The sequence below is a fragment of the Microcaecilia unicolor genome, chromosome 3 (genome assembly GCF_901765095.1).
Source record: "Microcaecilia unicolor chromosome 3, aMicUni1.1, whole genome shotgun sequence".
NCBI classification, from domain to species: Eukaryota; Metazoa; Chordata; class Amphibia; order Gymnophiona; family Siphonopidae; genus Microcaecilia; species Microcaecilia unicolor.
Window position 1 is genome coordinate 279,915,047 of NC_044033.1, and position 17,673 is coordinate 279,932,719.

A 17,673-nucleotide genomic window follows, 5' to 3' on the forward strand; every position below is an offset into this window, starting at 1 on the left:
AAGTGAGAGGTTGAGAATGTGACAGATAAAAGGAATAAGAGTAGGAGAGATGGCATTAAGAAGGTGGGTGGGAATGGGATCAGAGGAACAGGTGGTACATTTTGAGGAAGAAAGGAGAAGTGTAGTTTCCTCAATAGTAACTTCAGGAAAGGAGGAAAGGGAATGAGGGGAAGGAGAGAGAGGGGAATGGACTAGTGGAGGGAGAGGTGGTGAGGTAGAGAAAGCAAGGTTTATCTTTTGAACCTTGTTGTGAAAGAATTCAGCAAGGGTCTGAGGAGATAATGAAGGGGGAGTTGGGGGAGGGGGCACCTTGAGGAGAGAGTTCAATGTGGTGAAGAGAAGTCGAGGATTAGAGCCAAGAGAGTTGGTCAGTTGGATATAATAATCCTGTTTGGCACGTAAAAGAGCAGATTGGAAGGAGGTCAGCATGAACTTAAAGTGTAGGAAATCAGCAAGGGCCCGAGATTTCCGCCAGAGGCATTCGGTGGAGCGGGTACAGGAACGTAGGTAGCGGATATTAGAAGTCAGCCAAGGTTGGGGTTTTGTACGCCTTACAGGGCGGGTCATCAAAGGTGCAAGAGTGTCTAAGGCAGAGGATAGAGTATTGTTGTAAGAAGAAACAGCCTCGTTGACAGACGTGGATGGTGCCACAGTAGAGAGGAGGTTTGAAGCATGGGAGGATAGAGATGAAGGGTCAATATCGTGAAGATTCCTAGATAAATTAGATAAGATAGGACGGGACTGGGAGGGAGGAGATTTAAGTGTGAAAGTTATAAGATGGTGATCAGAGGAGGGAAGATCAGAGGCAAGGAAACTAGAGGGTGAACAGTTGGAGGAGAAGATGAGATCAAGACACTGACCATTTTGATGAGTGGGGGAGGTGGAGCATAGTTGGAGATTAAAGGAGGACGTTAAAGCGAGTAACTTGGAAATATAAGAGTTGGAAGGGTCATTAGCAGGAATATTAAAGTCATCAAGGATGAGAGAGGGGGAGGAAGAATCATGGAAGAAGGCAAGCCAGGCGTCAAAGTCACTGAGAAAGGATGAAAGGGACTTATCAGGGGGACGATAAATGACCGCTATTCGAAGAGGCAGAGGAGAGAAAAGGCGGATAGAGTGGACTTCAAAGGAGGAAAAACAGTGAGATTGAGGTGGAAGAAGGGGTTGAAATCTGGTGGAGGGAGAGAGAAGTAGTCCAACACCGCCCCCACGGCCAGCAGGGTGAGGAGTATGTGAAAATAGATAACTGCCATGGCACAGGGCTGCGACTGAAGCAGAGTCATCAGGGCAGAGCCAAGTTTCTGTTATGGCGAGCAGATGGAGGTGACGTGAGATAAAGAGGTCCTGGATATAGGCGAGTTTGTTACAGATAGAGCGGGCATTCCATAGGGCGCAAGAGAAGGGCAGAGAAGAGGAGGGGAGTAGAGAAATAGAGATGAGGTTAGAGAGGTCACGGTGAGATCTGTAGAGTTGGGATAATAGTTGGTGAGGGGGGCCAGGATTGGGATTGATGTCACCGGCTGAGAGTAAGAGAAGGAGTAAAAGAGAGCGGAGGAGAGTAGGAGAGGTGTGGCCACTAAGGCGTCGAAGGCGAGAGGTATTTAGGTGGAATGGGGAAGGCAAAATGGATGGAAGAAAGAGGCGGAGATTAAAAGCCAAGAGGGAGGAAGAGGGTAGGAGAGAAGGTGGAGTGATGAAGTTGATGGATGGGCAGTGAGTTCCTGTAGTGGAGAGAGGTAGAGGGTGAGGAAAAAGATTAGGAAGGGACAGGGCTAGGAAGAGAATGTGAATAGGGGCCATAAATGACTGAGGTACTTTAGCAACTGGGAAGAAGATTAGATGTGAAGAGAAAAATGCCCCGGAGGCCCTGAGTGGATCGGAGTGGACCTGGGTGTCACCCCGGAGAAGGCTGTAAGGATATGCAGATGAGCTGCAAGTCCTCCACAGCAGATGTTTCCAGCCTTGAAGTCTTTCTTTTTGTCTCAAAAAAAGCCACCTGCTGTGATCCGAAATTTCTTTGAAAATGATCTCAGTGAGATTTACCTTTGGCATATGCATTCACTGATGAATGTGTTCCATTCACACATTGAAAAAATTGAACGTGAAAATAACTCACTACTGGAGGTTATGAACTGCCTTAAATCTGTCTAGTCTGTTCTCACATGTCGAGCACAACAGAGTTTCATGTCACTAAAGGTGAAGGAGATGTTAAATAAGTTGCGTCAAGATGGACTGAATGACCACTGTGATGCATTTTGTTCACAAGTAGCCTCGCTGTACACCACATGTTTGGAATATTTGGAAATGTGGACCATGCCACTGGAGGAGTTCACTGTATTTTCATGGATGGCTTTCACTACAATTCCAAGTTGGGGTGAAGTTCTTGCAACTGTGGCATATCTCAAAGAAAAGGGAATAGACATTGACGATAGCAAATGTTTTGATCAGTTCTGCAACTTGAAGAGATTTGTTGAGTCAAACCAAAATGAAGATTTTGAAAAGTTATTGTCACATGAGAAATGGGTGAAGTACTTCAACAGATGCAAGACTGAGGAATGTTTCTCAGAACTTCTTATCATTGCAGAGTTTTTCTTTGCGATTCCATCACATAATGCTAACACTGAACAAGTTTTTTCCTTAATGCAGAGCCAATGGACAAAGGAGAGAAACAAACTTCTGGTTGAGTCTGTAAAGGGAATTCTCCTTGTGCACCACAACTTTAAGCATATGACATGCAAAGACTTTCATATGTATATCAAGTGCCAACCAAAGTTGTTGCGGAATATCCGCTCTTCTGATAAGTATTCTAGAGCTCAGACTCAATCAAATTCAGATTCAGAAACCTTTGAAACATAGATTGTCTACTGCTGCTGCAGTGTCATGAGAGAGGTTTGCACTGCAGGTGGGTATCCTGGAAATCTGGCTGGGGAGCCTCCAGGACCACTGAGTACAAACTTTGCAAATCTCTTTCATGAATATTTATTGTGGGTATCCTGAAAACCTGACTGGCTGGAATGCGGGTGCCTCCAGGAGTATGGACCAGGTTTGGGAACCACTGCAATTCTCTGTTGTACGGTACACTCAATACAGCTGCTTGTCAACGTTTTGCAGTTTTGCTGCTTTTATAGTTGTAAGAGGTTTTACACTAGATAGTTGGTCTACCTCCATTTTCTTGTGGGTTTTATTTGTCCCTTTCCCGTGCAGGTCTCTGTTTTACACTTCCTGTGTTCCTGTGCAATTGATATACTGCTGCACTCTTTTGAAGTCAGTATTCCATGGTTGGTTAAATGGTGCCACAATTGTTATTTCTGTTTGGACTAATTAAATCCTGCGTTAAACATTACTGTTTGTTGTGCTTTTAGATGTCAATTAAAGTCGAACCCTTGTGTTTCAACGTTATTGGTCTACCTCCATTTTCTTGTGGGTTTTATTTGTCCATGCAAATGGGGGCAAACAGTTGTTCAAAAACTTGAAATCTGACATAAAATCGTGGCTCTCCCTGGTAGGGTTACCATGAGGCTCATTTTCAAAGGACATAGACTTACAAAGTTATGTATGTTACTATGGAACTTTATAAGTCTATGTGCTTTGACAATGAGAACCCATATGTCCAGTTTTACCTGGACAGGTCCTCTTGTTGAGAACACGGCCAGGCATCCGAGTGGGTTGGACAGGCTGGAGGGCAGACAGCTGGGCAGTCCTCAGGGTGTCCTATCCACCCTCCTCTCCTTTACCTTACTGTGGTGCCCTGGTGGTCTAGCGACCTCTTCAGGGCAGAAATGACTGTCTTGCTCCCTGTGTCACTTCAAAATTGCTGCTAACAGTTCAAGCGGCAGCTTCGTGAGACTTCCATTGAAGTCTTGCATAAGGGGCGGGGTGTGGGCGTGGCATGGGCGGGGAAGAGGTGTGCCAGGGGGCGGGGTATGTGTCCTCTTTTTTCTTAGGGCAAATATGGTAACCCTACACCTCATGATCTTGGGCAAGTCACTTAACCCTCCATTGCCTTAGATTGTGAGCCCTCCAGGGACAGGGAAATACCCAGTGTACCTGAATGTAACTCACCTTGAGATACTACTGAAAAGGTGTGAGCAAAATATAAATAAATAAGAAGAGATTAGAGAGAAAATCATAGTAAGGGAAAGGGAAATGGGACTTGATATACTGCCTTTCTGAGGTTTTTGCAATTACATTCAAAGTGGTTTACATATATTCAGGTACTTATTTTGTACCAGGGGCAATGGAGGGTTAAGTGACTTGCCCAGAGTCACTCTGCAGTGGAAATTGAACTCAGTTCCCCAGGATCAAAGTCCACTGCACTAACCAATAGGCTACTCCTCCACTCCTCATCATACAGGGAGGGGGACACATGGTTAACCACAGGGACGAGGACAGCTTGTCTTCATGTCAATCTCTACATCATAGAAAACAAACATTCACCTACAAATTCCTGTCCTAGATGCACAAACATCCTCCAACCCACAAGACCGCTTTTTCAGTTTCAGCATATTCACGTTAGTCTATATATAAACACACAAACACACACATACCAGCATACACATGCATGTAGAACAAAGAGAGAAAAATGCTTTATACTGCTTACTTACATCTGTTTCTCAGGGAAGGGTATGGCATTAAATATCTCCTGATATTTTGTTTTCAGAACCACAAATCCAGTAGGTTGTTCACTCCTAAGAACACTCCATGCCTGCAATGACAAAGAAGAATTAGGAGGAGAGCAGCCTCTGATCTAGCCACCTATCTCCATGGTTGAAGGACTCACTTTGAAACTGCCCTTCTCTGTCCTGCTAAAAGACTGCACAGAATTCCATAATGCTCATTCTTTCAGTTGAGTTAATAACAGACATTCTCAAGGGTATGTTTATGTAACCCCTTGCTATACTGGAGCCCTGGATGGGAGGAGTCCAGCATGGAAAATAATCATGAGTCCATCTCACACTTGAGTGCCCTGATATGTGAAATCTTTGTGTGGGGAGGAGCTGGTAATTGGTATATAAGGAAGGGCAATATTTTACGATTTGTCCTTGGTAGCCTGAGTTTAAGAATCCTATACCCCCACCAAGTGACCTGGTGAAAAGAGAGAGGAGTACCTGCTGAGCCAACCCTGATAGAAAAGCAGGATCAGGGCCATTGCCATTAATCTCCTCAGCCAACAGAGGAGCCGACCTGAGGGCTGAAACTGGGGATTCTCATCACAAACCGGGCTTAAGGGTAGGACGCTGTTTGCCCATGGCTGGTGAAAGGCTGGGATGGTAATGCTAGATCCAAATCTCCTTGATGTTTACAGGGGAGAAAACTGACTGTGGGGTGTTATCTGGCTATAGGTCAGGCTTAAGGGGTTTTGCTCTCACACATAACCCAAGAAGGAAAGATTATCTGCTCTTGTTACTTTGTAAGATCAAGCTTGTGGTACCATCATAACTTTATGCTGAGGATATTCATGACAAACGTTGCTGAGTTCTAATTTGTTAAATAAAGTTCAGTTAATTTTCTTGACTCTCCTGACTACTGTGTGGTTCCTGTGTTGGATCTGGAGGAAACCTGAAGGGAGTAGTGCATACTCAGTCTCCTGAACCTGAAGGTCAGCTCTTGGAGAAGACCAGAGAGCTTAACCCGCCTAAGTGAGAGGAGCGGGTTACATTTAGGTTAGGGTAAATGAGAGACACAGATTTTCACTTCAAAAGTACACACACTTTTTTCCCCACTGTGGCTGCCCACATGAACAGCAGGTGCAAGGTAAGCAGACGCAGTCATCACACATAGTTTGTGGCTCATGATTTTCCCAAAAGAAAACTATACACATGATTTCTCTTTGAATTCTGACTGCATTGTATGAAGACTAAAAGTTCACAAATATATTGGAAACACAGTCGATCCAAATACCTTCCAAACTACAAACTTGTAGCAATTAAAATGAGGTTCATGAGACCAGAATGGAAGGCAGCAAAAACAAGATTAATTACAAGTCATCAAAATTCAATACAACTGACATTCACTGCCTGATCAAACTACTAGAAGTCAAATAAGGCCAAAACATTATTGGTCCAGCACATAATTTATTACGCGGATACTAGCTACAGGTATGGCCCAACTCTAACCCCTCTTGCCAGATACAGCTAAGTCTCAGTGTTAAAAATCAAGACCTACACATGGCTTTACAAAACATTTGGACAGCATTTATTGTGACATCTAGTGAAAGCTGCTGAACTGCACTAATTGTACAGCCTTCTGAAATGTGCAGGCTGGATTTGTTTGCTTCACACAATTTACAAAGAAAGACATGTTTTCATGTGGAACAGAGGTCTGTATTCACCAGCAGCTGCAGCAGGAACCTATAAAATTACCCTCCGCAAATTAATTTTATAATAGGCTAACTCTGTGTAAAGTAGACTATTTTAACGCTATTATTTTCAGGGTCACGCATGAGCAGTTAGCTCCGTGAGCCAAGGTCGCCAACTGGCGAGAATGCAGTCCACCCGACAGCCAAGACGGACCGAAACTGGTCCGGAACCGGAATCGAACAAAGTCCAAGTTAGGTCTAACGACCCCACGGGACCCACTGTTGCACAGATCAGAGGAATGGAGGCCCCGCGAACAGCCTCTCCTGGGACGAACGACCCAGAGACTGACCTGGGCCTGCCCAAACCCGTGGTGAAGGAACTCCGAGTACTGACCTTGGCAATCACTGATACAAACCGGACCATGGCTGAGAACGGCACCGGTCAGTGAGAAATTATATAGCGAGGAGTCCTCCCCACCGACAAGCCCGCAGAGGAAAAGAGACAATCGAACCGCACCCACGAGGGCTAACACGGGACCCATCCCAAGCCGTATCCGAGCCCACGCCTGCCCGATCATTTGGCGAGAGATGGAAAATGATTGGGTCCAGTCGAACCAAGGCTACCCTTGCGTAGGGTGAGAAAACCAAGGCCTCATTCGCATAAGCTGGTAAGAGAACCACGCGGCGCGCCCAACCCCTGCCTTAAACGCCTGGGGACGCCGACTCGACCACTCGTCCACCTCCAACGTTCAGGCCCCACCAACTCGTAGCCACCCCGACGCACAGAGAGGAACCTGAAAATCTCCCCGTGAAGGCCTGCACAGGATATCCACGGCGTGCCTATTCCTGCCTCCATCGTCCATCGCCCAATGCAACCCAACTGGGTACAATCGAACCCTCACAGACGGGATCCGCATAGACGAGTCTTACAACGGAGGCCGAGAAATTAGGTGAGGAATCAATTCGGGGATCGCACCTCAGCAGAAAAGTTTGACAAAGTGCTCGAGCCCAGAGAAATCACTGAGTCATCGAAGAGCCAGGAAACAGGACCAGAGGAGCAGCATCGGGAGCAGCCAGATTGGATCAGGACCAGAGAGACAGGTCCATGCCAAAAGATAAAAAAGAATAGGGACTGTAAAGTCTGATCTCACACGGAGACTAAGGAAAACATCACAGAGACAAGTGCCGCACACTGGGCTCCAGAATGGGAATACTGGACGAGAAGAGGTACAACGCATAAAACTACAACTCGTGAGCGATGCCAAATTTGAATAATTTGATTGCTATATCCCAAACTTCTGTTCTGTAGCATGCTGAAAGACTTTCTTTAAATGCTTCCTCTAAATGCTTTGTAGCATGTTGAAAGACTTCCTTTAAATGCTTTATATTTGTTTATTATTTTATTTTTGTTACATTTGTACCCCGCGCTTTCCCACTCATGGCAGGCTCAATGCGGCTTACATGGGGCAATGGAGGGTTAAGTGACTTGCCCAGAGTCACAAGGAGCTGCCTGTGCCTGAAGTGGGAATTGAACTCAGTTCCTCAGGACCAAAGGCCACTCCTCCACTCTGTATGCTCTGTAGTAGGTTGAAAAACGCAGCAGAGAGGAAGGCTCTGACACAGCGCTGACGCGCTGTTTGAAGTTCCTGCTGGGCGGCGATCATAGAGTGAGCAAGCGCCGCGGCTAGGATGGGGGGTGGGTAAGGAAGACACGGAGGTGGCGGTGCCGGAACTGTGGGAGGGGAGAGAGAGGCGCCGGACATGCGAGGGTGGAGGGAAGGGAAGAGGCACTGTGCTGTACATGGGAGTGAGGTTGGAGGGAAGGGAGGGAATTGGTTTGGGTGTAGCGCTTCTGGGTGGGCCTGAACCAAGACTGGACGGGCCTAGGCCCACCTAGGCCCACCTGTAGCTACGCCCCTGCTTCACGCTTGCAAAAAGCTACCATCCATAATTGGTGGGACATTTTCTCTGGACATTCACCTTCAGCTACCAAAGCATTAAATTTGCTATTTCATCCTATCTTAATCATACTTTGCATAATCATTATTTTGACTATATGGAATTGTTATCTTACTCATTATATGCAAAAAATATCTCATAGTTATTCTATTATACCATTATCTTATAAGTAAAATTGAAAAGCAAAGAACCGAATGTGATAAAAGAATGTGATAAAAGAAATCAGAGACACGAACAAAATGGGCAATGTGATAATAATGGGTGACTTCAATTATCCAAATATAGAGTGGGTAAATGTAACATCGGGACACGCTACAGAGGTACAATTCCTTGATGAAATCAAGGACAGCTTTATGGAGCAGCTGGTGCAGGAGCCGACGAGAGAAGGAAAAATTCTAGACTTGGTCCTTAGTGGAGTGCATGATCTGGTGAGGAACGTTATGGTACTGGGGCCGCTTGATAACAGTGATCATAATATGATCAGTTTTGATATCGACCTTGAAGTAACTGTACACAGAAAGTCAAATACGTTAGCGTTTAACTTTAAAAAAGGAGACTATGATAAAATGAGAAGAACGGTAAAAAAAAAACTTAGGTGGGCAACTGAGAGAGTAAAAACTGTACAACAGGCGTGGACGCTGTTCAAAAATACCATCCTGGAGGCCCAGGCCATACATATTCCGCGAATTAGAAAAGAAAGACGGAAGTCCAAAAGACAGCCGGCCTGGTTGAAAAGTGAGGTGAAGGAAGCTATTAGGGCTAAAAGAAACGCCTTCAGAAAATGAAAGAAGGAACCATCTGAAAATAACAAGAAGCAACATAAGGAGTGTCAAAGCAAATGCAAGGCGCAGATAAAGAAGGCCAAGAGGGATTACGAAAAAAAAGATAGCATTAGAGGCAAAAAAACATAGTAAAAAATTTTTTCGGTATATTAAAAGCAGGAAGCCGGCAAAAGAATAGGTTGGGCAGCTGGATGACCGAGGGGTAAAAGGGGCGATCAAGGAAGACAAAGACGTAGCGGAGAGACTGAATGAATTCTTTGCTTCGGTCTTCACCGAGGAAGATTTGGGTGGGATACCGGTGTCGGAAATGGTATTTCAAGCGGACGAGTTGGAGAAACTTACTGACTTCACAGTAAACCTGGAGGACGTAATGGGGCAGTTCAGCAAACTGAAGAGTAGCAAATCTCCTGGACTGGATGGTATTCATCCTAGAGTACTGATAGAACTGAAAAATGAGCTTGCGGAGCTACTGCTAGTGATATGCAACTTATCCTTAAAATCGAGCGTGGTACCGGAAGATTGGAGGGTGGCCAATGTAATGCCGATTTTTAAAAAAGGTCTTCAGGGGAGATCCGGGAAATTATAGACCGGTGAGTCTGACGTCACTGCCGGGGAAAATGGTAGAGGCTATTATTAAAAACAAAATTACAGAGCACATCTGAGGACATGGATTACTGAGACAGAGTCAGCACGGCTTTTGTGTGGGGAAATCTTGCCTGATCAATTTACTTCAATTCTTTGAAGGAGTAAACAAACATGTGGACAAAGGGGAACCGGTTGATATTGTGTATCTGGATTTTCAAAAGGCGTTTGACAAGGTACCACACGAAAGGCTACAGAGGAAATTGGAGGGTCATGGGATAGGAGGAAATGTCCTATTGTGGATTAAAAACTGGTTGAAGGATAGGAAACAGAGAGTGGGGTTAAATGGTCAGTATTCACAATGGAGAAGGGTAGTTAGTGGGGTTCCTCATGGGTCTGTGCTAGGACCGCTGCTTTTTAATATATTTATAAATGATTTAGAGATGGGAGTAACTAGCGAGGTAATTAAATTTGCTGATGACACAAAGTTATTCAAAGTTGTTAAATCGCGACAGGATTGTGAAAAATTACAAGAGGATCTTACGAGACTGGGAGACTGGGCGGCTAAATGGCAGATGACGTTTAATGTGAGCAAGTGCAAGGTGATGCATGTGGGAAAAAAGAACCCGAATTATAGCTACGTCATGCAAGGTTCCACGTTAGGAGTTACGAACCAAGAAAGGGATGTGGGTGTCGTCGTCGATAATACGCTGAAACCTTCTGCTCAGTGTGCTGCTGCGACTAGGAAACAGTGGCGTAGCCAGACCTGACATTTTGGCTGGGCCCAAAGCTAATATGGGTGGGCACTATATATATATATATATATATATATATATATATATATATATATATATATATATATATATATATAGTGAAGTGCTTACCCCACCCAGAAATTCCACAACAATGAATTTTAATAGTGCCCAGGCCCCTGCTACTTTAATTTTTAAAAAATTAGACGTTAAAATGATGATGTAAAAAAAAAAGCATTTAAAATTTTATTACCTGCAGTGCTGGACTGGGTTGGCAGCTGCTTGGAACTCATCTCAAAGAACTTTTCCCACGTTTCCAGGGCCAGGCTCGCACTAGCTCAATGCTCAACCCTGTAAGTGACAGCGTGCACTGCGTGCAGCTATTGTTTAGCCTGCCCTGATGGCCACAAGCGAGCGGAGCGAGAGTGAGGCTGAGCTGAGGCTGAGCAAGCCGCCGCGCACAGCCACGTCATACCGCATAGGATGGAACAACGAGCATTGCGACGCGACCTGTATTTCAGTGCCGCTGCCACTGCATGCTGACCCGAATCTGCCTCTCTGCAAGCCCGAAGGTGCTACCAGGGTTACGCAGCGCTGTACAATTTAACAAAGAAGGACAGTCCCTGCTCAAAGGAGCTTACAATCTAAAGGACAAAAAAGTGCAGTCAATCAAATTGGGGGCAGTTTAGATTTCCTGGAAAGAGGTACAATGGTTAGGTGCCGAAAGCGGCATTGAAGAGGTGGGCTTTGAGCAAGGATTATTAGCACTGTATTAGCAGTGGACTTCATTTCTTCCCTATTAAATAGGCAAGAAATAATGGATGGGGGTGTGGGGGGAAGAGACCACTCACTACAAACGTTATCCTTTATAGTCTGTCTCATGACAATAACTCCTAGTGCACAACAGAAGAGAAAGTTTGGAACCGCAGATCCAGGTCTGTGTGTGCAATGGGTGCTGAGCAACCCAATATTGAGCAAGTGCCTTCATTGAGTCAGGTGATGGGTAATTTGCTGTTGTGTTTAGTACTCATAATGATTTTGAACAGTTGGCACCTATGTTTGGAAGCAGGGCCACTAAGGTACCAGTGGTCAGGCCCACGCCTCCTAGAAGCAGTTGGACTATAGTTCATCTTTCAGGTATGCCTCACTAAGCCCAGCCCTGGAGCGGTTCTCATACGAACCCGACTTACTCGCCCCGAAAGGGCGGTGGTGCCGCCTACCCCATCAGTCCTTCCACACACCGGAACAGCTAGGCCCCACACCAGGTATCCAATCTGTATGCTGGGGCACCACACGCTCACTCACTCCTCGCCCTTTTCCCGCTTCCCGCAGCCAGGCCTCATCAACCGTTGCTCCGCGCATCTTTTGTCTGAGTGAAAAGCACACGTTACGCTGCCAGCCTGCCGCGCTATGCGCAATCACCGGAGCGCATGAAGGCGTCAAAGTGAGAGGTGGGAGCCGCAGAGCTAGAGCCGGCCGGAGGCCCCGGTTATTCCCCGCCGAAATTCGGTATCTCCCAGGGAGTCGCCAGAACCTCCCGGTGCCCCTCGCAACCCCTCAGAGCCAAGGGGAATCGCGCAGAATTTCTTTGCGCAAGTCGGAACCGCTCGGGGTCTCTCTGAACAAGAAAAGCAGCCCTTGAGGTGTCCCTTCGAAGGAAAGAGCCGCTCGGTATCTCACTCAGCCGACCTCGGCCTCTGGCGGTATCCAGGAACCGCGCGATGACTCGTCACTCACACAGTGGAAAAACTTTCAAAGGCTGCTGCAGTGCACTTGAGTGGGCGGGCCTGAGCCAAGATTGGATGGGCCTGGGCCCACCCAGGCCCACCCGTAGCTATGCCCCTGCTAGGAAAGCGAATAGAATGTTGGGTATTATTAGGAAAGGTATGGAAAACAGGTGTGAGGATGTTATAATGCCGTTGTATCACTCCATGGTGCAACCGCACCTTGAGTATTGTGTTCAATTCTGGTTGCCGCATCTCAAGAAAGATATAGTAGAATTGGAAAAGGTGCAGCGAAGGGCGACTAAAATGATAGCGGGGATGGGACGACTTCCCTATGAAGAAAGATTAAGGAGGCTAGGGCTATTCAGCTTGGAGAAGAGACGGCTGAGGGGAGACATGATAGAGGTATATAAAATAATGAGTGGAGTGGAACAGGTGGATGTGAAGCGTCTGTTCACACTTTCCAAAAATACTAGGACTAGGGGGCATGCGATGAAACTACAGTGTAGTAAATTTAAAACAAATCGTAGAAAATGTTTCTTCACCCAACGTATAATTAAACTCTGGAATTCGTTGCCGGAGAAAGTGGTGAAGGCTGTTAGCTTAGCAGAGTTTAAAAAGGGGTTGGACAGTTTCCTAAAGGACAAGTCCATAAACCGCTACTAAATGGACTGGGGAAAAATCCACAATTCCAGGAATAACATGTATAGAATGTTTGTACGTTTGGGAAGCTTGCCAGGTGCCCTTGGCCTAGATTGGCCGCTGTTGTGGACAGGATGCTGGGCTCGATGGACCCTTGGTCTTTTCCCAGTGTGGCATTACTTATGCACTTATGTACTTATTAAGAATTGTTTTTCAGTCTTACTTTGATCGATAATAAATTTTAAACTCTTCTGTATTTTACTTGCCTGGCATATCTCAAAGAACAGGCTGGAAGGAATGAGATAAGGCACCTCCCAAGAACAATGTATGTCCCTGACGCTAGCTTGGAGAGAAGGGAGGTGCAGGAGATAAGGCACCTCCCAAGAACAATGTATGTCCCTGAAGCCAGCTTGTGCAGAAGGGGGGCGGGTACTCTTGAGGTTCAGTAAATGATTCACCTGGCCAGTGGTTTCTTTTCTTGAACCGAGAGAGTGTGACGGCATCCCCATGCACATTTCTGGATAAGTTTTAGCTTAAAAATGTGCTTGTCATGGTGGAACTCAGGGGCTTATTCTGTGGATGGACACATCGTGCAGAAAAGACTTGTTCCTGGTCTGGACGCTTCAGGCGTTCGCTGCAACGGGCCTCCCAGTTGATGAGATAAGGGCCTGAATGACGTAATTCCTGACCAGTGATGATGATGTATGTGTATATATATAAATATCTTTCTTATTTTACTTTCTATAGCCTTCCTTTAGTAATGTACTCGATTAGTGTGTGTACTTCTTAATCCTTGTGATGCAGTAACAATTGTGACTTATACACTCTCCAATTAAAGTGCAAATAAAGAGTTTCATTTGCCCAATACGAATCTAAAAGAATCTGTAGCAATTTATTCTGTGAGCAGTCTGTGGTGAAAAAGTGAGCAGGCTGCAAATACTGAAGCAATACACAAGGATAGATGAGTAACATGGTTCATATCACTTGATCTCACCTCAGGCTATTTCCAGATGAGGATGGGACTAAAATACATCCAAAAAACAGCAGTAACCATACTTTTTGAGTTGTTCAAATGGACATGCATAGCATTTGGACTTTGTAATGCTCCCACCAGTTTAAAGGTTAATGGAGTCAATGTTGACTTCACTGACATGCAGATACTAGTCCTTGGTAAACGGTACTTGCTTGTCTGTGTGGACGCTTTCTCTAGGTGGGTGGAAGCTTTCCCCTGCTCTAGGGAGACGGCCCAAATAATGGCACAGACTCTTTGCAATGAAATCATCCCCAGATTTGGCATTCCTGGTAAGATTACTACTGATAATGGTACACACTTTGTTAATGAACTGTTGCAATCTCTTCTTCCAGCTCTTGGTATAACACACAGGACTGTTTGTGTCTACAAACCCACCAGTAATGGTTTGGTTGAACGTTACAATGGATTGCTCAAAACCAAATTGCGTCAGCTCATGGCAAATGGTATTAAGAACCGGCTTGATGCCCTACCATTGGCACTTTTATCCCTTCGTGCCGCCCCATCTGCCTTCAATTATGTACTGGTCGCCATATGCGACTATTGCCCGGGAATCCAGACGCTCAATTGCCTGATCAGTACTCAGTCTATTGGGATGTTTTGCAAACCATAATCAGTTCTCTATCCTCGATTTCACAGGCTCTCTCGGATAGAAGAGGGGATTGTAGTGACAACAGATCCCCCCCCTTTTAAAGTGGGTGATCTGGTGCACCGGCGCTATTATACGCACAAGACCATCTATATTGGGCCCTTCAAGATCGAGGCTCTGTCAGCCACCGCTGCCAAGCTTGAGGACCACTCGTCCTGGGTCCATCTGAAAGATATATGGGCTTACCCGGATATCGAATCAGGCCTTCTTGATGTTGCCAGCTCAGCAGCCCCTGGAGAAAACAACCCCATCACAGACCTCACCTCCTCCTCCACTGAGCCCGAGACCACCAACACCGATCCCAAATCACCTTGACAACCAGCCCTCTCCTGATCTACCGTTGCTCGACCTCTCCGACCTTCCTGATACCTCTGAACAGAAGATTGCTGATACACCAGAATCCCCACCACCACTTTCACCCCAAGTTGCACCAGCTCCTCGAGAGTGGTTGTCCACACCACCACCTACAAGTGCTCCAGAATTTCCTCTTCCATACGTAGATCTCCGCATCCGTCTCATACGAATCCGCAATTTAGCTGGAGACTTGGATTTGGGTGATCCACAGTCTGCTGAATACTCCACACTGCAGAATCTGTACCGTGAAATCACCGATCTACTCGACATGTTGCATCTATTTTCCCTAACCAGACCAGCTAGATGCCACAACAGTCCAAGCAACAGATCAAGCCAGAAACAATCCCTTTGCAGAAAGTTTCAAGTCCATCACCACCTCCTCTTTTCATCCAAACTGTTGTACCGCCACCTCCTGTTTCCCTCCAAAGTGTTGTACTCCATAAAGAACCTAAGGCGTCTGACCTAACCGACCTTGAGAACATTAAGGAACCAGATCCAGGTAAAACTGAACTATTTCCTGTTGACCAGTGTAGCTCTGAGCAGTTGTCTGACACCATAACCCAGTGGTCAAATGACATCGAGGACACAGACGACAGAAGCATCGCATCTGAAGAGGTTACAGTGGTACACCAGTATACCCTCTTCTTTTGTTTCCCATCTGTTCGGTTGTTTGTTGTTGGACTTGTGTGTTTTATCATACTGTGCATAGGTATAGTGTTGTTCTTTATTGCACTGTTTGGTTTCACCACAATCAGAAATTAAAGTCTCATTGACCATTTTCGCACAGTCAGTGCCTCTCCAACTGGTAACTTTACCTTATCCGTTGGAAATGTCACTGTACCAGCAACCACTCCAGCAACCTACACAAAGTCTGAGGTAAACACCACACCAAACAACACACCTGAAAATACATCCCTCCACAAGTCAACAGGGTTTAGCACCACCTCGATCAGCAACACCACCCCGTTAGCAGAAATACCCACTGAGACTGAATTTCCAACTGGTAATTATACTGTGCCAGTTGAAAATTCTGAGACTAATCCTACCCTTACTGGTCCTCCTACAAATTCTCCCTATACTAGTAGTAGCTCAGACCTTATTGTCCCCTCTCCTGGAAATTAAATGATCCCAGGTTCCAATCTGATTTATGGGCTGTGGTAGTGGTTTCGATTTGGCATAAGTGCACAACTGTTGGCGTCAGCAACGATGGCTCACCTCACGTCCTCACCACCTCCAACCAGGCTCCAGCTTTTCCCGCTCAGTGACTCCCGCCCTCGCGTCCGGAAACAGGAAATACATCAGAAGGCGGGACATTGAGCGGGAAGCTGGAGCCTGGAATGAGCCGTCAAGCTGCAACTGTCTGTCGTTGCCGTCGGGGGTGGGGCAGTCGCTGCCTGGGCTGGCTCGCTGGCATCACTTAGTTAGTCGCCGGGGTCCGGGCACTCAGGAGCTGACGGCGGGCTCAGCGGGCCCAAGCCGGGGGTGGGCGCCATGCCGGTGGTGGTGGGAGTGGAGGAGCTGAGCCGTGGGAATGGGGGATCATCTCAGGTGACTAAGGCGAGCAGCGGCGAAGGTCGGAGCAGAGGCACGCCGCATGGGGCCCCCTTAGGCGCGGGGCCCTATGCGGCCGCCTTGGTCGCCTCTGCCTAAGACCGGCCCTGGCCATTTGTGTGCAAGGACGGCCCTCTACCCCACTCAAGAAGCCAGAAACATATGACCATGACAAGGACTTTTTAACCCTAACAAGTGCTGAGATCAAATCACATGTAGAAGAAGCCGTTGTCAAGAAGAAAGCACAAATTTGATCTCAGCAAGTACAAATGTCTAATATAAATATCCTTGCATAAGCAAAGCATAAATATTCTTTGCATAAGCAAAGAAGTAATCAGGCCATGAGAGATATTATTGAAATGCTAAAAGGGAAGCAAGAAATTGATGATCATATATCACCACAAGAGGTAAAGAAATTACGAAAGCAGATAGATTATTTGTTAATAAAAAGAAACATCCTTTACAGAAGAATAGAAGACCCCAGAGTTGGGAAGGAAGTGTTGCAGTTGGCTGTTCCAGAAAGCTGCTAATCTAAGTTACTTAAAATTGACTACAATAGAGCTGGGCGCTTTGGAGTAGCAAAGTAAAATCGATTTTGTTGCAGGTTTTCTCTGGGTTGATTGCTGTACTGATGACATTGTGGAAGGAGACCTGAGCTGTGGCAGACCAGAGCACGCAGGCTGCGAGATCACTGGGCAAGCGTCACCATTACATGAGGGGGGGGTGTACAAGTAGATGAGCATGGGTAGTATACTCAACAGCCCCACTACCCTGCCATGGCCACAGGCTCTGGAGGAGCCAGCTTGGTAATCTTGGGCCTCCTCTCCAGGGTGCAAACTGCATACTGATTGAATAGCAATCAGGCAAGCCTCATCGGGGGCAGCAATAGACCTTTGTAGGGAAGCAAAAGCACATGCCCAGGTAAAAATTGTTTTGTGTAATACTGGTGGGCTTCTGGGTGGGGGTGGTCTCTGAAGTACCCAGGAAAAAAATGTTTTATAATTAATGTTGGTGGATTTTTGAGTGGGGCTAGGCTCTGTAATGCTCAGGATGTTTAAAAAAAGGTTTTATATTTAATGCTGGTATATTTCTGGGTGGAGGTGTTGTGGGGGAGGGCGAGGGGGTAGGGAAGGGCAGGTCTGATGCCAGACAATGGGAAGGGGGTAGGGCAAGGCTGACACTAAGCTACAGGGAAGGGTGAGGGGGTAGGGTAGGGTAGGACTGATGCCAGGCTACAGGGATGGATAGGGGGTAGGGAAGGGTAGGACTGATGCTGCTCTACAAGGATGGATGAGGGGGGTAGGGAAGGGTAAGGCTGATGTCAGGCTACAGAGATGAATGTGGTGGTAG

General features: G+C 46.4%; 1 pseudogene; it reads right to left on the bottom strand.

The window, feature by feature from the left end:
* The window catches only part of LOC115465049, a 117,335-nt pseudogene that overhangs the window by 38,973 nt on the left and 60,689 nt on the right, over positions 1–17,673 (bottom strand).